Source organism: Atractosteus spatula, chromosome 7 (assembly GCF_055471065.1).
Source record: "Atractosteus spatula isolate fAtrSpa1 chromosome 7, fAtrSpa1.hap1, whole genome shotgun sequence".
NCBI lineage: Eukaryota > Metazoa > Chordata > Actinopteri > Semionotiformes > Lepisosteidae > Atractosteus > Atractosteus spatula.
The window spans coordinates 42,500,104-42,522,848 of record NC_142712.1 but is presented as its reverse complement, the minus strand read 5'-3'; the positions used below and the strand labels follow the sequence as shown (position 1 = coordinate 42,522,848).

Sequence of the window (22,745 nt, the reverse complement as noted above, 5' to 3'; positions counted from 1 at the left end):
GGACAGGTTTATCTGAATGAGGCTGCTGAGAGCACTTGGCCGGGACAGTTTTAGGGGAATAAGGGGCAGAGGTATCAGAGGCAGCTGCCCCTCATGAGAGCAGCTGAAAAGCATAGCATACTTTCAGTGGACGACCAGAAGACCTGCGTTAAAGGAGATCCCGGCTTCATCTTTCTGATACAGACTCCGGGGAAAAGCTCTACATCAGCTCCCACTCAGCATCCAGGGGAGGAGTCGGAGCTGGGCTTTTTCACGGCTACAGTATGTGTCACCATATTGTAAAACCCTTCAATCTCTGGCAAAGGCCTCATCTCACCAGTTCAGGGGCAGCTCCCATCAGACTCAAAGAGGCCTGATCCCAGACCTGACCCGAAACACTCATAACAGCCACAATGTCACAGTTTCTCTTCAGGTGTCCTGCTTTTCAGAGGGAGCCCTGTGGGTGGCGCTGTGCTCAGACTTCAGCCGCACCTGCACACAGCCCACCTTCCGTAAGATGGCAGAACGCAAAATCGGCAAAATATAAAAAAAGACAGAATCGTTCTCGTAAACACAGCCCACCACCTTCAAAAAGCAGCATCATCAGCTTCTGGAGAAGCCAGTGTGCTTCTGAGGAACAAAACAGCGTAATACAACAATTTTTAAGGATGGTTATAGACCCTCGCCTGCCTGCACCTGGAACCTGTCCCAAAGGCACAGTCACCAGACCAAAGAGGGCTGAAGAAGAATGAAAAATGTCCATTTTAACAACTGTCACCCGAGAGCTAAACAAGAAAGTTGTCCATCTTGTCCTGTTTTGTTGTGCTGGTCCTTTCTTTCCCTCTGCAGTACCATGAGAGAGGGCTGTTGCGTGGTCTCCAGTCTCTGTGAGAGAACATGGGGGACTCGCAGACCTCCTGCCAGCCAGCAGACGATGCAGATAGATTTGTCACCTCGGCTGCCCAGCTCTGCCAGCACCAGGGGCCCAGCTGGCGGGAGGGCAGGGAAGCTGGAGCACATGGCACTGCGTGTGTGTCTGAGGGAGAGCTGACTGTGCTCCTAGACACTTGCAGGAATGACCAGGCCGCCTGAGCCGAGCTCCCGGCGGCTCTTATTGCCCACATACTGAAAGAAAAAAGACAGTTGAGCTGCAGGTAACCCAGGTGCAAGGACAGCAATGGTACCGCGCGGCGGCTTGGGATCTGCACTTCATGCCCTGTGATTCACAGCATGACTAAGGAAGACTAACACTGGCTGAAGACAGACTGAGAAGCCTGGGGGAGAGAAGGGTGGTTGTTTAGTCACTTTGTTTTTTAAATCAGCTGGCTTCCATTTACTAGCTGGGTTTCAACAAAACCCAGACTAGTTTAGAATACTTATATATGATATTTAGAACCAACTTATGTCCCTACAATCTCTGCAAGTGGTTTAGTTGGCAGTTCATACTTGAATGCACATTTTGCATTTTTAGAACAGGGCTCAGCACAGATAATGTGCCTTTAGGAGTTCCTCCACTCCCCCTGGGTGTTTCAAGACTGTTCATATCCCACACACTGAGGGAGCAGCTTTGAAGCTGGTTTGGGCAGGTCTGGGCTGTGCAGGATGAGGCCTTTGTTCTCTGTTCACAGTCCCCCTGTGACAGTATCCACACAGCAGCCCTGATTCACACACTGCGCCTTGATCCAGCGGTGCAGGCTCTTTCCATACTGAGGCTGGGCTTCCCAAACCCGTCAGTGACTCATGAGCAGTGCCTGGGACATCCTCCACACTCTTCCTTCTGGTGCTGTATCACAAAAGGTTCAAAGCAAGTTCTTGTCAGGTGCATTGCAAATAACTCACTGTCACTGATGAGTATTAAGTGTCAGCTGCTCATTAAGACACTGATTTCTTAACCATAAGTACTGTGAGAGGAAGAACTTCTACACAGGGAAACCAACACGCAGACTCTTCCCAGTCAGTCAGTGATAAGCCATTTTACTGAGCCCAGCCCCATTAACAGGATAATGAGCTCTCCCCACTTGACTGTCCATAATGCTTCACATTAGGCTCAAGTTCTTTAAAATGTCAATAAAGAATCTACAGATATGCCATAGTATCTATACTACATACGAACCCTAACCACAGCCTGACCTCACAGCACTACTAATTGTCTACAGAAGCTTTATAAATTTTCAGTAAGACCGCAATTTGTAGGAAATTGATTAATTTCTCCCCCAGAGCCACCTGGAATGCCTGCTAACTCCAGCCCTGCCTGGTGCGTGAAGCCAAGTTACCAGATATGGCCGTGTTCTATTTTAATGCTGCAGGGCTCTGCGTCTGTCTGTATAAATAAATAAGGCACGGCTGCTCGCAGCACGTCTCCGGGGCTCTGTGACTCATCACAAGACCGAACTCGAACCCCGGAGTGGTGTCATCTCGCCCGCCGCTGGCACGCCCGTGATGCCGGGCACGAGCGCGCGGTCTGCTTGGCGCGCAGGAGCTGGAGCGGAGCCCACGGCGTGCATTATTAATGGGCATGGAAAACCAGGCACCCCTGTTTACAAGCTCCGATGCGCGCCGGTGTGCTCTGCAGCTCTGCCCCAGCGAGGCACGCCGTGGCGGGCTCACACAGACAGGCGACGCAGGCGGCAAACATACTGCATCTGCCAGCTTTCACAGGGGAACGGGCAAGTACACCCCCCCCCCACACACACACACACTCACGCAAAAGCCCCACACAAAAGCATGCGCAAGCCCACACACCGGCATGCCGAATCGCCACCACACGTACGCACAGCTCACCCACACAAGAGACTGCCCCTGGGGCAGATTTTCGAGAGGCACATTGCCACAGCCACTGGGCGCTGCTGCAGTGCTGGAGTCCCTCCCGCCCCGGCCTGGGACCTACAGCCCTGCGCCGTTCTCCCCTCTTCCCTGCTCCAACCTCCCAGCTCTCCGGTCTCACAGGAGCACGGCCTCCATCTGCAGGAGGAATCAGGCTTCTAGAAGAGAGCCCTACACCAGCACCAAGACTAGGGCTCGAACCCATGTCTGTGTGTCCGTGTCGTCACTGTCCCCATCCAGGCATCTTGAGGACATTAAGAGAATATGGCCCAGGGCCTTGTAGGGCTCAAAGGCTCTAAAAGACCTCTCTTCTGGTCATGGTCAAGACCTCCCAGCAGGACCAGCTTGGAAGGATTTCCAGACGATGGCCTCAAAAGTCTTCTTATCAATTTAATTTAGAATACTTATCATTACATGTTTAAATTATTTTTATTCATCTTATTTGAAAAAGGCATAAATAAGGGTGATATAGAATGAACTGCCAATTCGTTTGACCGGTAAAGGTGTTGAAGAATATCACCACAAGGGGGCAACCTTTCTCAGTTTTAATGAGAGAACGAGTTTGAGCATAAACCCAAGCAATAAAAAAGCTAAACGTTTCTTTTTTAAAAAAAAGAAAATGACTGCAGCCTTGGGGTTTTCTGTATATAATTCATTAAACGGCGCCTCAATAAAAGACTAGTCCCAACCCTTCCCCATGGAGAGCGTCCCATTTAGCGATAAGGACTGGACATGACCGGTCGGGCAGAAACAGCCATTTTGTGGGATTTGCCCGGCTTAATTGAAGCACAGTGTTATTTTAAATGTTATAAAAATTACATATAATGCATTCTGTAAAAATAATTTGGGTACCCGAATCTGGTTTTATAAATCAGAGGCTCTAGGCCTAAATTTTATTGTGCCCCATTAGAAAACCGGGCGGCTCTTACATTTTTATTGTGCCGCATTAATTGGCATAGGAGAGAAACAAAACGTAGAAACCTCCAGCTTTTGTCAACTAAACAGCATTTCGTTGTCATAAAGAGTAGAGCAGACGCCGGTCTGGGGTTTAGTTCGGCGGGTCGAGACCCGTGCGTGAGAAGCTCAGAACTGACGTTCTTAACGCTGCCCAGCAGCGCGTCTCCATCAGTTTAACGCGTAGTGAAGCCATAAAATTAAAATGATCACCTTTCGGTGACAAGTCTCTGATGTCATTTCGCGTAGTTATTTCTGAGACCCGTTCTAAATATAGCATTCAGAACGTGAGTCAGACAACAACAGCGAGCCGTCTTTCCGCTTGGTTGTTTTCAACACCGATTTCGCGGATGATACAGCTTGTGTTGCCGGAGACTGTCAGTTACGGCGACATTCTGTCAGGTTGTAGCAGCCTGACAAAAGTGCCGGAGAAACAGAACCGGCTCACTGAACCCTTGGACCCGTAGGACGGGCTGCTGCACATCTCACCTCCCTTCTTCGCTTCACAAGCTCAGTTCAAGCCCACGATGTTCCGGGTTTTGTCCCCTCCTCCCCCGGGCGCACAGTGACACAGCTGGTCTAACTGTTTAATGAATTGCTCGCTTTGATACTGTGCTTCTAACCAGGCCCCCAGGTGTGTTATAGGTAACCGAGCATTTCATGAAGTGAATGTTTAGAGTAACCAGTTGTAAAAAGTGTATTTTCTTGTTGCAAAGGAAACAAATTAGGTTAATTGTTTAATTGACCATGCAGACTGAAACAAAAACACGAGGTTAGTTTTCACACTTCAGGTTTAGAAAGTGCAAATTACCAAAGAAATGAGGCAGGTTTGGAAATGGAAAATGATGATACCATTACTTTCCCTTAAAGTGTTAAGTTGAGTTGAGTTTATTTGCAGGTAGTAGGAAAACATTTTGCGATGCAGCAGGAACTTTAAAGATGGTCCTGCTGCCTTCTCAAGCAGCAGCTGCAGTTTGGACACCTGAGAGAGACAGAGAGGAGGGCTGTCCTGCGGCACGAGAAACAAGCCGTGTCCTCCACTCGTCACAGATAGGCGGATGAGGAAACCCGCAAGTCCGGGTGGACGGGCACAAGCACACCTGTCAGAGCAGGACAAGGGAGCCCTCCTCTCGTCCCAGAGAGCTGCTCTGCCCAGTAAGTCACGGCCCGAGTGGCTGCTCCACCACCGCACGGGCTGCCTGCAGCTGACATATGGATTCCAGGAAAAACACGCATCTGCATTAAAATGTGGGTCAGGGACACGGAGTGAGAGAGAGCTGATTTCAGGTCTGTTTTTTTCAGATTCTGTTTTCTGACTTTGTTTACTCTGATGCAGCTTTGCTGGTCCACTTCCACCTTTCCCAAGCCCCAGCGTGCTCAGAGAAGCCCGTGGACCAGTTGGAGAGGGAGCAAGTCGGAGGGGGTCACCGGCACTGACAAATTTTATCCACCTGTTCCGAAAGGTTCCCGTGTTCCTTGGGGGTGGTGAAGCCAGATGCAGACTGTGAAAAAGCACATTTGCAGCTGACATGCAGTACAATAATGGGAGAACTGCCCAAATGACATCAAAACCTTTCATGGCGATGAAGGGGCATCAGGCTGTTTTTATCTCAGCAACCTATAGCCCCCCCTTCCTCTGGGACAAACAAGGAGCCTCTTGGGCATTCTGCTGTCCTTGCAGCGTGGAAGAGATTCTGTGCAGGTCGTCTGGGGAAACTGAATCAGGAATGCAGCAGTCTCACCAGCCACCTGCTAACCAAGACAGGGTTAGAGGTTCCACCAGTAGCACTCCCTGCTCTGAAATATGCCTCCCAACGCAGTGCTGTATGACTGTGGCAGATGATGCCGACATTAATTTGCAGGATCCCCAGCAATGCAGGCAGTGCGTCTCTGCTGGCATTATTTTGCACCAACAAAGAAGAATTGAGGACCAAATAATATACAGTACAGACAGCTCTGCAGCTGAGGTTAAGGGCTCTTCTTTTAATAGCAGGCGGCTCTCATTTGTATTCCGCAAGATGAATATGCACTGAGCGGGGATTACAGTGTGGTACAGTAAGAAAGGCTCGTTAAGAATTAAAAAACAAAACAAGAGCCAGACTGAAGACGCCCCCCGGTGTCGCCACCGCGGCTCGTAACTAAGAGCCTCAGCTGCAGTCTGGCCCTGCACAGGGACGCCCCCCTGGGCCAGCGTCCCCTCCAGCAGAGGCCCCTGCTCACAGACACAGAGCTACCACAGACAGGACAGGCAGAGCCCTGCGAGAGCAGCTACCCAGTAGTCTGGCAGCAGAAACAGCAGCTAGGCAGGAGTCGCCGTGGGTGCAGACAGTCCAAGACACAGGGCCAAGAAAGGAACTCAGTGGTGCTGCTGGGAATGAATGCAGGGCAGATGGGCAGAAGAGGGGGGGGTTGATTTCTAGCTTTGTAAACCCAAGGAAGCAAATACCAAAGACTCCTGGATTTCATCAAAAGAAAATCAATAGCTCTCCACCCTGCCCTGCCCTGGCCTGGCTCCATCTTTCCCAACCTAACTCTGCCCAGGCAGGCACAACAGCCATTGAAATGGAAGTCAAGTCAGTAACCCGTTTGCTTGACAGAAGTCTGTTTCTTCTCTTACACAGCGTTTCGCATCTGAAAAACAGTTCTCACCAGGGTCGAGACAAACAGTTGTTGACATCATTATACAAGCATAAAAAGCATAGCGCACGTGTACTGGTGTGCACGTATTTGTGAAAGTGAACGAATAAACAGCTAAACAGCTGCATCAAAACACCACACAGATGGCAGAGCAGACTAACACACCTGCTGCTGGAAGCTCAGCCTTGTGCCTCACATGTGAAAGACCAGTGTTTACAAGATAAGCTACACCATTTCTCTGGCATCCGGGGGGATGTTGTTTTCGGCACAGTAGGGTGGGATTCTGGCAGCATCGTCGCGTGAAACCTGGAGCTGCCCCAGTGTTCGGCCCACAGGGGCCCAGGGCTCAGGAGGAGGAGAAGTTAATCACTCATCCACCAACAAACACTGCCTGCTTACGTTAAAGCACAGAAAACCTTCTTTAAGCAAACATCCGACAACACTGTCTTACTGCAGATCACTGGAGTGGAGGAACGGGAGTAAACAACTAACAGTAAAAGGCGAGCCATGTCCTCCTGGAGCAGGCTACAATCTGCTCTTCATGTCTCAGAGAGGCGTGGCTCCCTCTGCTGCCTGCTGGTAAAGGATTAAAAACAAAGAGGGCCATTGTCTGAAAAATTAAATCCTCCTGTTTTGATCCTTTGGAAGGTTCAAGGGCATGACAGTGCAGCATTGCAATGGGAACATCTTTAACAGGACAAGGACATGTTCCAGGTGTTCACCAAAATAAAACTGCCAGTCCAAGACAGTCCTAAGGCTCAAAACCGTGCTCTTTAATCACAGGGCAGTGAGGAGACACCACAAATCCAGACAAGAGCCTAGCTCCTTTTTTGAGCTCCTGACTTAACTTCTTCACAAAGTGAAGTACTTAACATACTGGCTAGCTAAACGGCTTAGCAGCTTCTAAACAGTTTGGTCTCTCACCATGACTTTTCTCAAACCTTTTAAAAATCTTAAGCAATTCTTTGTCCACAGAGCTCACAATATCATCAGGTCCACAGCTAGTACTTCTCCCTCTGGCAAGTTGCGCGCAGAGTGTCTGCCTTCTGTCCTCCAGCTAGCAGATTCACTAACTGACTGAGCCAGAAAGCCTCCACTTCCTGCTTTATAAACTGTTGACAGACCAATTGCCTTCCAGCATCTGGTCAGGTGACTGAGAGCAGCGGCGCATCGCCTCAGTGGTTTCTGGGGAACGTGGTCGAGATGAGGGTGTGCTCTAAAAACAACCACCACAAAACAAGTAAAAAGTTTTCCACATTAAAAGCATACCCTCATATGTCCAATCCAGACAATACCATCCAATGTCAGGATTTTCCTTCCACCTCACCTAGCTACAGCTAACTCTCACCTAGCCCTCCTTCCCATATTTATGACTCTTTAATCCTTCTAGGGCCTCAACTGAATGATACTTAGACATTAGACTAACAGGGTTGAAAGATGCTTTGATGAAAATCAAAGCATCAGAATATAATAATACCTATTAACATGCCTCAAAGCTGTGAAAGCACAATCACTTTTTGCCTACGGACACCAGGGTTTGCCCTTGATTTCACAGACCTCTCCCCCAGCTCATCAAGTCCTTCCCTGTCTGATTTCTCCGGCTTTCCTTCAGTTGCTTGATCTGCTTTCTCATCCAGTGGGACTCCTTTCCTGTGGAGCTCAGTATTTAGTCTGTCTTACCAAGGCCGGACGTGCCAGCTGCCCATGTGACTCCCCCAATGATGTGCACCCAGCATCTCTCAGACATCACAGGACAGAGAAGGACACGCTCGCATAGAATGGCTTTTCTTCAGCCTGATGCCACTCTGTGCCACTGTACCTTCCTCCTTGCAGATCTTTGCTGGTTCAGCACTTGTGTTTCCTGCAGCACGTTCTGTACAGGACAGGGAACCACAGAGCAGCAGTGTCAACGAGACAGAGAGTAAGACATGGAAAAGCAAATATGATTTAAGACAGTTTTTAGGGGGTTTGATTTGTCTTCACTATATCACTTTTTAATGGGATTAAGCAACAGCAGAACATTTTCAAAGTACATTTGCAGATGAATAAAGATTTTACAGCCTTGGCATTTATGATGGGGTGCAAAAACAACCCAGTGTAAGGTTATTGTTATTATTATTTAAATAAAGATGGCCACGAGGAATTCTAAAAGAGCATCAGCTTTAATTACACTGTTCAGTCAGGAAGAGATCATTGCAGTGCATTTCTCATTTCCCTGACAGCCAGCAGGGAGGTGTGACACAGATTCTGTATTGTGGAATGCAGTCATAATGCAGAGGAACCATCATTTATTTAAAAACACCAAACCAGTTTTGGAATTCAAATGAACCACAAGGAAATGATAATGTCTGGGTTCTGGTGTTAGAAAGCACCTTCTAAAATAAGATAAATGTGGTGTTCAAGTCGGAGTGCTTTCTCCTTCCAAGTCCTTGGCATTCTAAATAAAGATGGCTTGGTTTTGTGCTGCCAGTTCTCCCATTCAGATGTACCTGAGAAAAATCACCAACAAGTGAACTGCTGTTCTGGAAACTACTGAAATCTGTTCATGAGATATTTAACCTGCTTGTTCTTGGTAATGATCACAGCAACCTGGAGCTCGTCCCAGAGGTATAGGGCAGGGGTTTCCAATCCCGGTCCCAGAGGTCCTCATGTCTGCTAGGTTTTGTTCCAGCCCAGCTCTCATTTACACAATTCAACACCTCACTGGCTTAATTACAGAATTAATTTGAACTGCTGGGGTTTTTATAAGTAGCTTTTGTAAGATTTCGTAAGTAACGTTGACATTAACATAAGTAAAATTCCCATATGTTGAACAGAAAAAAAATGACAATATTCCAATAGGGCTGCTTCTTAGTTCAATTAAGTGATGTGATTCTTTAATTAAGTGATTAATTGAACTAAGTGACTTAAAGAACGTCAATCAAGTAATTAACCAAGGGTGAAATGAAAGCCAGCAGGAGTGTGAGCCTCCAGGACATGGACTGGGAGCCCCTGGCAAGGTGGGACTGAACCCAGCATGGGACACCGTCCCAATGCAGGGCGGACAATGTACAGGGACTGGTTACCTAGCAAGCGGGTCTCTGGACAGAAGGTGTCCCAGTCCAGAATCATACCAGGGATCTGTGGGTCAGCAATGCCAACAGCCACGAAACTGACCCACACCAAAGAACAAAACAAAATGATAAACAAGCCTACACCAATTAACATTTTAATGAAAGAGAAGAAAGGGTTCCAGTGCAGCACACTTGCACATCTGCAGTTTCTGCTGCCATTAGGCAACAGGCAGAAATGATGTTGCCCAGACCTAGCATTAAATTCCTGACCTCCTTTTTTTTTAAAACAAGAGACAAGAGAAGAAAAAAAACACCCTGAATTAAAGCGATTTATTTTGTAACATCCTCTTGGAAAAGGAGTCAGGGCACATGGTAGACAAGAACAACACTTTGCTCTGCCTTGTCCAGGCAAGACAAGACCGTCTCTTACAAGAGAGCCCTTCTGTGTTAGAGTCGAGAAGAGTGAAGAGGAGCTGATTAGAGTCCAATTAAGAATAGCAGCTCATTACAGCACACTTGCCATGGTCCTGTGAATATAGACTGATTAAATTCTGTTCTGCCAGCGCCGACATTCGTTGCTCTCTCCCTCTTCGGCTCGCAAGCCTCTCTGCCCTGAGAGGGAGGGAGCAGAGAGGAGAGCCGCGACAGGGCAGCTGGCAGGCAGGCCCATTAATATTCCAGTCCCCACCCGACACATCAGAGCCAAGCAGGAGCTCGTTAACCTGCAGTCAGTGGTCCATAAGCTGCTGGTCTGACTCTGAGCAGCCATCTCCTCGGCAGGCAATGGGATTCAGATGGCCTGACCCATCAGCCTAAACGTTTTACAATTGGCCATGCTTTTGTTTTGCTGGGGCAGGAAGGAGTGGAGCTTCCTAAATGAGAAGGTATAAGAAGAGGAGCAGCAGGTGGGACAAGAAGACACCAGCAGCCAGTCCAGATTGGTGGATATGTAATTACAAACTGCTGCCCGCCCGTTCCCCCCTCATGTTGCCCCCTTTAGAACATCCCCTCGGCCTGTTGTCAAGGTTCGCTCTGGGATGGGTTTGGACCTGTGTGCTGTGTTCTTTACGGCACCATCCCCGTTCCCCACCGGATTCAGCGCCTGTCCAGGACCTGGCAGTGTCCTGGAAGGGCTACAGTCGCTGGCAGACTCAGAAAAATCATGCTTCATACTCACTGTTAATAAATTCACTTGTCAGGGGCTTCTGCCCAAGAGCCACAGAAGGTATTTCTTCTCACTCATAAATCATAGCCAGGGTCCAGACTGTCTCTGGAAAAAGTTCCCCCGCGCACACATTTTTCTCCCAGCATTCCTGACAGAGTAAGTAGCTAACTAGCACGCGACCGAGCCGAGCTATGGAGAATTGTGGTTACTGTGCATGATAACTACAGTTATCGTTTTCATTTGTAATGTGTTTCGGCACTAATTGCCCATGGTAGCCAATTAAAGCATGCTAATGATGCAGATGCAGTGGAGAGGTGCACTGGCATGTCTGAATGCCAGCCAAGCAGAGAACACATAGACAGCGCGTTGTTTTCGGGTTATGGACTGGTTCTGCACCCTGGGGCAGAGAGGTTTACATTCTCAGAGGCACACATTGTGCAGTAATAAGTGCTTGGACAAGGAAGCCCGAGTCCAGCACATTTAATAAAATCAGCAGCACCACGGGAGTTGGGAACATAACCTGCTCCAAATAATCCACAAACTAGCTCAATTAGGCCATTTTGAGGCGAAGGCAAACTGAAATGAAAACCTGCAAGTACTGTGGTCCTGCTGGGCTGGAGCAGGGCTGGACACTGTGCAGGTACGGCAGTCCTGCTGGGCTGGAGCTGGGCTGGATGCTCTGAAGGTACAGCGGTCCTGCTGGGCTGGATGTCCTGCAGGTACAGCAGTTCTGCTGGGCTGGATGTTCTGCAGATACGGCGGTCCTGCTGGGCTGGACGTCCTGCAGGTATGGAAGTCCTGCTTGGCTGGACGTCCTGCAGGTACAGTGGTCCTGCTGGGCTGGACGTCTTTTCATGCTGCGGTGACAGGATGCTGTGGGAAACAGACACTGGTCTTGAGGTTTGAGCTGAAAGAATGTGATTCAGAAATGGGGGAGGGCTCTTTCCCTGGAATTTAAAGTGAAAACTGAAAATTGAAAGAGAAGACAAGCGAGAGGAGGAGCTGCTGACCCTGAATGCAAACTCGGGAAGGCAATAATAAAACATAAAAAAGCACTTGTTAGACACCACCTACCTCCTCCTTCCAGTAAGCGCAGTGAGTGCTGTCTATTTACGGGAAAGCACAGCTCAGGAAACCTGGCCCTGAGCAATGGTGAGCAACAAATGGAAATTGGAGGTAAATCAGATTCCACAACGCCTGACAAGCTCCACTGCTCGTCTTCAGCTGCACGCGTCCAGGCACTCCTGGGCGTCACGCTGCCAGCCTGACAGAGGAGCAGAAACAGGGCCATGTCTGTCCCCAGGAGTGCTCCCTTCCCACCTCCCTGCCCCCAAAAAGCAAGTGCACACAAAAATATCAGGTCATCTCTCGTCTTCCTTGCCCACCGGGTGTTGTTGCATCCGCTTGGGAAAAAGCAGCAATATCTGTGCAAAATAATCCAATGTGCTGTAGTGCCAAGGCTTTTAACCTGACCTGTCACTTGATACATTAGTACATTTGTGTAAGAAGATAATTACAGAAGATGTGGAATACTATACTTTCAGCTGACTCTTTTCTCTAAATTGACTTACAAGGGTCACAATTATCTGATCTTCCTGTCACTTACACATGTTGGGACCCATTCCAAAACTGGTCTTGCTGGAGCGGCTAGATCTGTATCCAGGTATCTCTGATCATGCTCAGGCTAATAATAAGCCAAACGCTGACCCTAAAGTGAATACTAGTCCTAACACTGACCATACTCCTGAAGCCAAAACTAGCATAGCCCTAACCCCTAACCTTAGCCCTAGAACTACCCCAACCCCCCTAACCCAACTCAAAGTCTATAGAAACAGATTATTACTGCCTCCGGAAAACCACTGATTTTTAAGCAGCTTTATTAAAGTGAAAGATGGTTTCACCTCTGTCTGTATCTGTAAATTAGATTGTAGAACCTGATTTCTGGTTCCATTTTGAAGGTAATCTGAGACCAGTGGCTTTGCTGGGCAACTCTGAATCCACTTAATCCCCCTCTGACACCAGACTTAGAGCACATCAGGCACAATGAAGCATTAAAGAAAGTGATACTGAGGTGGTCTGCGCAGTGAGTGAATTTTAATGCTGCCCATCTCTCATAAAGAGATCCTAAAGTGGCTGTTAGTAGCTATAACATATCGATCACTGGGGATGAGTAAGAACCCACATGAGCTCAAACACTCCAAGGGCCTTTTCCTTGCTTCCCTCCTGCCCAGTGTAACCTGTGGTCTGTGTTTTCATTACAAACAGATCAGGAGGAGGACCGTGGAGCTGCACACCCTCCAGCTCCTGCATCAAGAGCTGCTGAAGCCCCATCGGCCAGGAGCTTGAAGTGGCAGGCGCATTAAATCAATTTTTCACTCAGGTGCGTGCCGACGGAGAAACAGACAACAGGCCTCAGGCTGAGGAAAATCACAGCTCTGTATTAAATAATCCTGGCACGGCAGACGTGTTAGGGATATTAGACACACGATAAACTTCCACGGGGCCTGATGGAAAGGAGATCTTATCTGTAGCCATGTACAGCAACAGCAATCCTGCGGTCAGTCAGGACAGGGGCTGTGTCCACTGACCGAAAACATAGCACCCATCCATAGAAGAGGTGACAAAATCTAACCAAGTAATTACAGACCAACACGTTTTGTATCTTGCTTCTACCCCATTTCAAGTTTTTAAGACAATAATTAGAAACGAAATAGAGAATCCCCTGGAAAGAAATGGGATTCTGAAGGATAGCCAACATTACAAGCAGCATGTTAGGATTTTGAAATGGCAGTTTTTGCTTATCTTATTGGGGGCCCTTGGACACGGGGCACTAGTGATGAATACAGGGTAGATGATCTGGTATATTTCGATTTCCAGATGCCTTTTGACTCATAAACCATTAATTCTCACAAAGAAGAGTGTGAGAATTGAAGGAAATGTTTTTAGGCAGAGGAGGGGTTAACGGAAGAAAAGTAGCGAGAACAGAGAAGCGTGAACGCTCTATTTGAAGTGATGTAGTTTGCTGATCTCACAGAGCAGCAGCCTTGGACGTTTCCGTGTCAACCCCCTGGTAAGTAAGAAGACAGATACAGAGTGGACCGACCCAAACGGAGCCCACCGGGTTGAGGTGACTTCGACTGCTACTCTAACTTGAGGTACAGCACCGTTGGCATAGGCCAGAAGTCAAAGTACCTTTCAAGCACTGAATAATTCAATCCCAGATGCCACCTTAATGCCAGTTACACAGGGGTTGACATGGCAGATTTCCCTGACGCTCAGGGTGGATCTGTTACAGTACAGTACCGCAGGGAACTGTGTCAGGACCGCCGCTCTTCCTAATTTATATTGCTCAGGGGTGTGCTGGAGGGCCAGAGCCCAGCTCTCAGCAACCCAAATCGATCAAAAAGCAAACAGCTATGTTTGGATATATAGTAAAAAGCGTAGCAGATCAAGCAATGTTACGTCAAAACTATTCATTCACTAGTAAGAACTCAGTTAGAATATTGCGCACACATTTGGACATCATGTTACAAAAACACATTGCCACTTTTGAATCAATGCAAAGAAGAATGAGGAACAGTATACTGTATTCCTGGGCTTAAAGGATTGTCCTACATTTACAGGATAATAGAACTGAACCCTAACAGCCTTGAGCAGAGAAGAAAACAAGTCGAGAGATTATTTGATTATTTAGCATTGTACTGTATGAGTTAATCGGATGGATTAGCATTGGTGTCTATTCTCACGTTTTGCTTTGTAAATGCTACAGTTGTCCGTTGTGTTCTTCGTGGCTAAGTACCTGTGGAGGCAATCTGAAATCGGTCAGGGTGGTCTGCTGAATACATTATTCCTTAGCTGTGATTTATTTTCCTGCTATCCTCCCTCTGGCTGTTCTGTTAGCCACTGTGAGTCCCGTCAGTACGGTAGTGTGCAGGAAGGCCGCGTGTTTCCCCCAGAGCCCCGATCCACATAAAAACCGCTATTAGGCAGAGTCCCTGAGATGGGCCCAACCAGGCCCATCCCCCAGACAGAGAGGTTTAATTATAATCAGCTCTCGCTCATAATTACACCTGGAGATGTAACTTGATAAGGACGTCCGCTTGCATCAGAGAATTATTGGGCTCAGGTGAATTTAGAAGAACACCATCAAATTATTATTTAATTCTTAACTACTTGTCTCTGAAGTAAGTGATTTATTTCCTGCCCACATTGCAATGCTCTTGATATAGCGCATTGCTCCACAACTTTCCAAGGGCAAATGTTCAGTAAGTGCCTGATACTATGGTCATTACATAAAATAACTGGGATACAGCACCATTTCCTTTCAGAAAAAAATATTATTTTACCTCTGAAAACATGTACCCTCAGTGAACTTCACCCAGTCTGAGCATCGGCTGTAGTATATCATTATAAAAGCAGAGCTACCTCTAGCAAATGATCTTATATACAAAGTAAACCATAGTGAACTGTGGTTAACCTAGGCAGATGCTGTGGGAATTATAAGCATGGTACAACTACAGGAAAATGGCAACATACATTTTCATGAACACATTCATGGTCCACATCGCTCCTCAGCCCAGGACTCACTCTCTCAACAGATCAGCAGATGAGTCATTCAGGAAAACAAAGAAAAAACTCAACAGAGTGGAACCACTAGTGTGATTCTCCAGAAAAACTAAAAGCTGAGCATTCTGGAACACAGGCTGTCGATCAGGATTGTTTCACACGTCAACTGCAGAAAGAACAACTGTCCTTGTGTGTCACACTCATCACGTGTATACAGGGGTGCTCTAACATGCCATCTGGCAAGTCACATACCAGTAACCAGTAACTGTGGAGAATATCTATAAATAAGACATCTGTACTGATATCTGTAATATCAGATAACATACAGAGACATACAGACTCCTCATGTTACCTTAAACAGAAAGCAGCCAAAAGACGGAAACAATTGAAACGCTAAAGATCAAAGTAAAAGAAATTGAACTGTGATTTCTTAATGCAGCATAGCCAGCTCATCTCCTGGAATCTCAGTACAGTATCTGCTGCAGCCACTGGAGTAGAAATGCCAGGTCCCTTCATTCCGGACAGCTGCTCACAGCTCGTGGGAGAGGCAACGTGAAACTCCTGTTGTTGGACTAGGCACACCACCCAGCACTGGTGTAAAGCCCACAGGCCTGTGTGAAAAAGATCAGGTGCTCTTTGCATGCATTACTGATCATGTTCAGTAAGCCCTATTAAAGCCCCTTGGAGCCCAAGGAACTGCTCTCTAAAACTGTCTGGTTTCCAAAGCAATAAGTGAGGGGAGCAATCACACTCCTGTGTTCACACCTCCACCTGTGTGTGACAATCACTGCTGTAGCACACCTGCCACAGACATCTGGTCGATCTGTTTACTAACACTGCTGCAGTTCTGTAGTTAAATCAGGTCTTCATAACTCTGTGCACTGAGCTGTACAAGGAAGTGGGCATCCCAATCCCCATTCCCGCAGTGGAATACAGTGTGTGCATATCCTCAGGCTAAAGCTATTTTAATGTAAATTAGGCTGGGAAGTACAAAGCAAGACAGGACAGAGCTATAAAAACAGAATAGCAGTTCCTTTTTATAAGAACAGCCATGAAAGAAACATGCCTGAGAAGTATTCCCATGGCACATCATGGTAGCAACGCAGCCTAGTGCAGCAAAACACAGAGAGGAAATCACAGCACAGCTATGGTATTGACAGACTGTTTAAAAAGAAATAATAAAACTGCAAAAATACTCCAGACTATTGACTCCAGACACCTGTGTGTGTTTGTGTGTGTGTGCGCACACCTGTGTGTGTGTGTATGTGTGTCCATGCATGTATGTGTGAGTGTGGGAGCCCTGTGATGAATTGGCCAGGGTCCAGGGTGAGATCCTGCCTTGAGTTTTGTGCTTTCTTGTTACGTTACATTAAATTTTATATTCCACACTTACCAATAATAAGCAGCTTTCTGACAGTGGATGGAGGGCTAAACCTTCATAAGGATTCACTTGCCATTCCCTAGTGCACAGAAAGCAGCTTCACCAGGCTACCCCAGATCAGGGCGAGGACAGAGGACTGCAGCCCCAACGCTGGGCAGGTTCCGTCTTGCCAGAGGGATTGCCAGAAGCCATCGTGCTGCTCAAGGCTTTGAGCTCTGGCTCAGGGCCACACTTCAGCTGACTAAGGAGAGCTGTTTTCTAAACTTACACCTTCAGGAATTTTCAAAAACACTTTTTTTCTGCCTGATATCATTATTCAAACAACACCAGTGACTCCAGCTCACAGCGATGTCACGGCTTCATTACTCACTGGAATGTGTTAATTGCCCGTTAATGTCGTAAGAGGAAAACTCAGCTTTTACTGGTGAAGTTACATGAGGTACCCAAGTGAATCAGTATGAGCAGGGTGCCTGCTGTCACATTTCTACTCTCTGTTCGGCCCAGTTCAGATCAACACTGTCCCAGCGTTCCGCCCTCCTGGCCCAGATGAAAGGTCATGACCCCAGAGGCAGGGCTCTGATTCGAGGGCTCCCTGCAGGCTGGACACCCAGGGACTGTCTCTGCACAAAGCAAAATGAGCTTGCGCCTGAAACAGGTCATTCTGGATGCATATGTGTTAGAGCCTAAGTCACAATCATCCTTGGACCCCAGACATTTCAAACAAGCACCTTTGACACACAGACCAAATGTGTCAGGGCAAAACGCCCAAAAACACTCAAGCAACAAGCAGGGCCTGAAAGAGAGGCTCGTGCTAGGGCTGGTAGTTATGGTTTGTAAGGTTCGTCATAGCTCTGAAGGGATTTATGGAAAACTGGAAATGTTTATGGAAAATGGGAGGCATTTCCTGTAGTATGGCTGGGCACCTTATTCCCCACTTAATTTACTTTTGAGGAGCCTTTCCCAGCTTTTCCTGTCTTAGTTACCTGGGCAAATACATTCATAATGTATATATATTTGAACTGGGAGGAAGAGTTCGGCCTCCTAGCCTATGGAAATCAAGCAATTCCTGGAAAATCAGAAAGTTGAATGATCCAAGAACCAAGTTATTCCTTCACAAAAAAAGTGGTGGGGACCTTTAAGAATCACTGAAGGAAAGGAACGGGCACTCCAACACACCAAAGCCAAAAACAGCGTCTGAGAAGCGATCGCCTCACTCAACCCCCCACCGCCCACCCCGTGCACCCTCGTGCTTTTAAAAAACAAGCGTAGCGAAGGTGCATGTAATAAAAAGGAAGCACAAAGGGTCACAGGTCAGCGCTTGACATTTTGTACATTTTCTGAGTGACATTTACAGAGAGCCTTGTGGGACTGCGCTGAAGCTGGAGATAGGAGGGCTGGGCTCCTCGGTAAGTAGCACACATCCAGGCTTCCGGCGTCTAGTCTAAAGGGCAACAACTCACCCAGGAGCAGAGCAGGAGCCGCAGGAAGGTTTGCTCTCTCTTGCTCCTTAGGGTTTGTTAAATTCCATCTGTTCACACAGCCAAATTACCCATCCTGGTCTCTCCTGCCTGACTTTCAGAGGGGTAAAATTTCAGCTACACATGTTAAAGTGTTACAAAGCTGGCAGTCTGTAACAGTTATATAAATATATCCATCCATTTGCAATAACCACATAATCCAGTCCAGGGCAGTGGTCCGTCAGAGCCTAACCTGGCAGAAAATGGGTATCATGACCAGTTCTTCGCAGGGCAGTGGACAGTTTTGGGGTTTCAATGAACCCAGCCAGCATGTCTTTGGACTGTGGGGGGAAACCAGAGCAACATGTCTATGCAAAATCCACACCGGAGGGCCAAAGAGCTGTGAGGCGGCAATGCTAACTTCCACATTAACGTGCTGCCCAAAATAAGGCCAACTAACCTGAATCTCCCAACCCTCTCTTGTGTTTTAATGAACATTAACAGATGGAAAATAAATCCAGGGACTTGCTTGGCTATGCCCAGATCAGAGAACAGATGACGCTCACAAAATGAAATGTCAAACATTTATACCTTTAGGAGGCAATGACATTTTTTTTAACTATCTGCAGCTTATTGTTATGTTACTAAAATATGTCACAACATCCCTGGCACTTTTCAAAACCATTCCGAATTTTATGATTATGTTTATAGAGGAACATGAACCTTCTTAATCCTGTTAAGGTACAGTCCCGGCTCCAGCTGATGGGCCCTTCTAGACCCCAAAGAGTATGGAGCAGGGCCTGGGGAGATGGAACAGTATCTTATATCCTGATGACAATCCTCTTGTACAAGAGTTGGAGATATGGGTTTCCGTTTCCTCCGAGTCAGAAACATCCTCGGCCTCGCTATCTGAAATACTAATTAATTCTGGACTGGAAAGATGTAATTAGCCACTAGCATATGCCATGCAGTTAATTATAAAGATCAGAATCCCTGAATGTCAGGCAGCCCAGATGTTCCCTTTCATTCAAATGGAGACGGTGACCCAGATGACTTGGTACAGGGAGCCTCCTCCAGGAGAGAGACATTGTACGGACAAGAAAGAGCCAGCACGCAGCAGTGCTGGCACAGCACGACCCAAACGGGAAACACCACCAATCGAGGGAAAGACAACAGCGCTGTTTGTACCGAGCTGTTTTCTCAAGACTTCTAAAAGCCAGCTTTGTAAATGACATGGTATTTTTGGGTTTGAAAACCTCCTTTAAACTGAAAGTGACAAACGTATGATATAAATAAATTAATAATGAGCAAATAAAACAGAGATGTTGAGGTTTTGTATAGGCCTGTTTAAAATGCCACACACACTACAAGTTTGCACATTTTCCCCTGGGGTCCAGCTAATCCCAGAATTCCAGTTTTGGTTCCCCTTTTATAATCTAAACTTTTTTGATCTATTTACTTCTGACTCATTTGCCCGGAGCATCTGAAGCACTGACAAGCCAAACAGACAGAATCCCATCAAAAAAGCAAGCTCTGTCGCCATGGTCACACCATTCCCACACAAGCCCTGTCGCCATTGTCACACCTGTCAACAGGGGCACACCTGTCCCATGCCAGTGTTGTCACCAGGGGTACACCAGTCCAACACCAGTGCTGTCGCCGTGGTCACACCTTTCCCACACCAGCCCTGTCGCCATGGTCACACCTTTCCCGCACCAGCCCTGTCAACAGGGGCACACCTGTCCCACAACAGTACTGTCACCAGGGGTACACCAGTCCAACACCAGTGCCGTCGTCAAGGGCACACCTGTCCCACATCAGGGTTGCCACCATGGTCACACCTATCCCACACCAGTGCTGTCAACAGGGGCACACCTGTCCCACACCAGTGCTGTTGCCATAGCCACACCTCTCCCACACCTGCTCTGCTGCTATGGTCACACCTGTCACACACCAGGGCTGTCAACAGCGGCACACCTGTCCCACACCAGCCACCAGCCCTGTCACCAAGGTCACACCTGTCCCACATCAACCCTGTTGCCATGGTCACACCTGTCCCACACCAGCCCTGTCGCCATGGTCATACCTGTCCCATACCAACGCTGTCAACAGGGGCACACCTGTCCCACGCCAGTGCTGTCACCAGGGGTACACCAGTCCAACACCAGTGCTGTCACCATGGTCACACTTGTCCCACACCAGTGCTGTTGCCAGGGGCACACCAGTCCCAAATCAGCCCTGTCGTCAAGGGCACACCTGTCCCACATAAGGGCTGTTGCCATGGTCACACCTCTCCCACACCTGCCCTGTTGCTATGGTCACACTTGTCACACACCAGCACTGTTGCCAGGGGCACACCTGTCTCACACACGGCACATTTGTTGGCCTGGATACGCCGATTTTTAAGGTGGAGGATGTGGACATAGGTTGTGGTTTGCTAAACAGCACACTATTTGGGCTGTTTGGTGCAAGTGCAGGGAAATCCAAATATACCACAACTAAACACCACGACAAAAGCGTTTCACTAAGCATCTTAGCGAAGTCCCTAACATAGACAAGCAGCAAAACTGCTTACTGGTGCTCTAACAATTCACATAACGGAGTCTCTCAGACGCTGACAAAACTGCCAAAGACGTTTGACAACGCTGCCAAAGATCTCAAATCCTACATTCTACAAAACTCACAAGTTTCTTACTTCCACAGTCATCCCTTCTCCCTCTGTTGAATGTGCACACAGAGGAATCTGCCTTCTGTCCTCCAGACAGCAAACATCATTCTACTAACCACTCTCCTTTATAGCACCAACACCCACCTTCACCAGTGTCCTGTGGAATGGACGGTGCTAAACAAAGGAGAGCAGCTCAGAATTTCACACGTGAGATTTTCCATTTGTGGGCCAGCTGGTCTTTTGGGAGCTGGAGAAACTTAGCCAGAGCTGGTGTGTGCCAGTGGGCGGCGTGCCCCCACTCTCCCCTCGTCATGAGTGCCTGACAGAGATGGGAGGCTGTGTGAAGTCAGGGCTCCCTCCAGACTGCAACTTGGAAAGATGGCCAGAGCCACCTGCCAGAGCTCTGAACCTAGCAGCAGTGCTGAGAGACCCCGACCTTCAGTGTGTCAGGAGGAGCCCCTGCGGGCTTCAGAGTTCCTGTTTCTGCTCCCTGTGCTCTATCCCCACATTCAATCCCCTTCTTTCCATTCTCCTCCCCTCATCTTAAAGCCACTCTGCTCTCTCCTCTCCTTCCCCCTGCCTGACACGGAGAACAGCAATGTTCGTTCTCACAGCCTGAACTGCGTCTGTCGTTCCTGTCAAGTCACGCTGGCTGCTCTCGGCATCAGGGTCAGGCCATACAATCACGGCTGCACTCCGAGCTCTCTTAAAAGCAGCTGCCTCTGTCTCCACAGTCAGTCTCTCACTAATCTAGCCTTTTTGTGAACCTGAAGATTTCTCATTTCACCCTGATTTGTGGCACTTAAGCGGGGAAGTGGCTGCGGTCCATTAGGCTGCTGTTTTTTTCCTCTTACCAGCGGGAGCGCTGGAGCATAGTGTCACATGGCCCTGCCGCTGCGATACAGAAAGGCCAGCAGGCAGCAGGCACAGAGCGAGCAGTGGGAGACAGATGGGATCCTCAGCAGATGCTCCTCACATCACAACGGCGAGTGAGGAACACCGCTCTCCCCCTGCAGAAGTGCCTCCTGCTGGGGATCGTAAATGTTAAAAATTATTATTAAAAATAAATGTTTGTAACTACAGCATTACCAGTAGTCAGCACTGTGAATGTCCCCTCACCTGTGCCCTTCCTTGAGATCTCCTGTAGCTGTCAGACTGGGGTCCTTACTGTCCCAATGGTAACACTGTTTACTCCACAGTGGTACACGAACTGGATGGGCAGCTAGCAGGCAGGCAGTCCGCTCACAGAGGGAATAGGGCCTGCCACCCCATACAAAAAGCACAGAGCCCCATGGGAAAAGCACATGTGTTTTAGCAAACAGGCTCTTCGCAAGGACAGAGATTTCAGAACTTCCTGTCAAGACAAACCTCTCGCCATAAACACCGCACCGCTGGTGAAAACCAAAAGAAAAAAAACACTTACCGATCGGTGTTGCTATATCTCTGTTGCTCCTACTCCTGCGCAACTATAGAGACCCTCTGGCACTGAGAGAGGATTTGTAAAGCTGCCCGTTCAACTGAAGTTTCAGTGGCTGCTCTGGAATGAGCATGAGAATGGTAAAAAAAAACTAGAGGGCACGTGCATCTCTTCTAGCCCTTTTAGTAGGTAGTAGCTCAATCCAAGGATCTGATCCAGCCCTTTCTTTGAAGAACCAAGGTTGCTGGCTTCAATAACCTGTCTGGGTAGCCTGTCCCACACTCCCACTATCCTCTGTGTAAAAAAGTGCCTCTTGTCCTTGGTTTTAAACGTACGTCCACATAGTTTCCACTTGCGCCCTCTTTTTTTGAGGAACTTGTTCCCCCTCATGATCTTTTCTGTTCAAGTCTGAAAGGGTCCAGTCTCCTCAGAAGTCAGTGCAGGACACTTCTTTCAGCCCTGGAATGTAGCGGCTCTTTATCTATCAATCAACAGATTACAGAGCATCAGTATCTTTTCTGGAACGAAGTAAGCAACGAGGCCTTACTAGCGCGTGATACAAGTCTTATATTGAAATATCAGGACCTGTGAAAGAGGTGGGGGGTGGCATCATCAGCATGCTGGCTGTAACCCCCCTCTCATCTG

At 47.9% G+C, this 22,745-nt stretch overlaps 1 long non-coding RNA gene across 1 annotated transcript; it reads right to left on the bottom strand.

Moving 5' to 3' along the window:
* Positions 1–7,641: 7,641 nt before the first annotated feature.
* Positions 7,642–12,391, bottom strand: LOC148831041 (uncharacterized). Its single transcript, XR_016091359.1, has 2 exons — positions 11,201–12,391; positions 7,642–8,266 (listed from the first exon to the last, which is right to left on the bottom strand). It is a non-coding gene; the product is annotated as an uncharacterized LOC148831041 (long non-coding RNA).
* Positions 12,392–22,745: the final 10,354 nt, after the last annotated feature.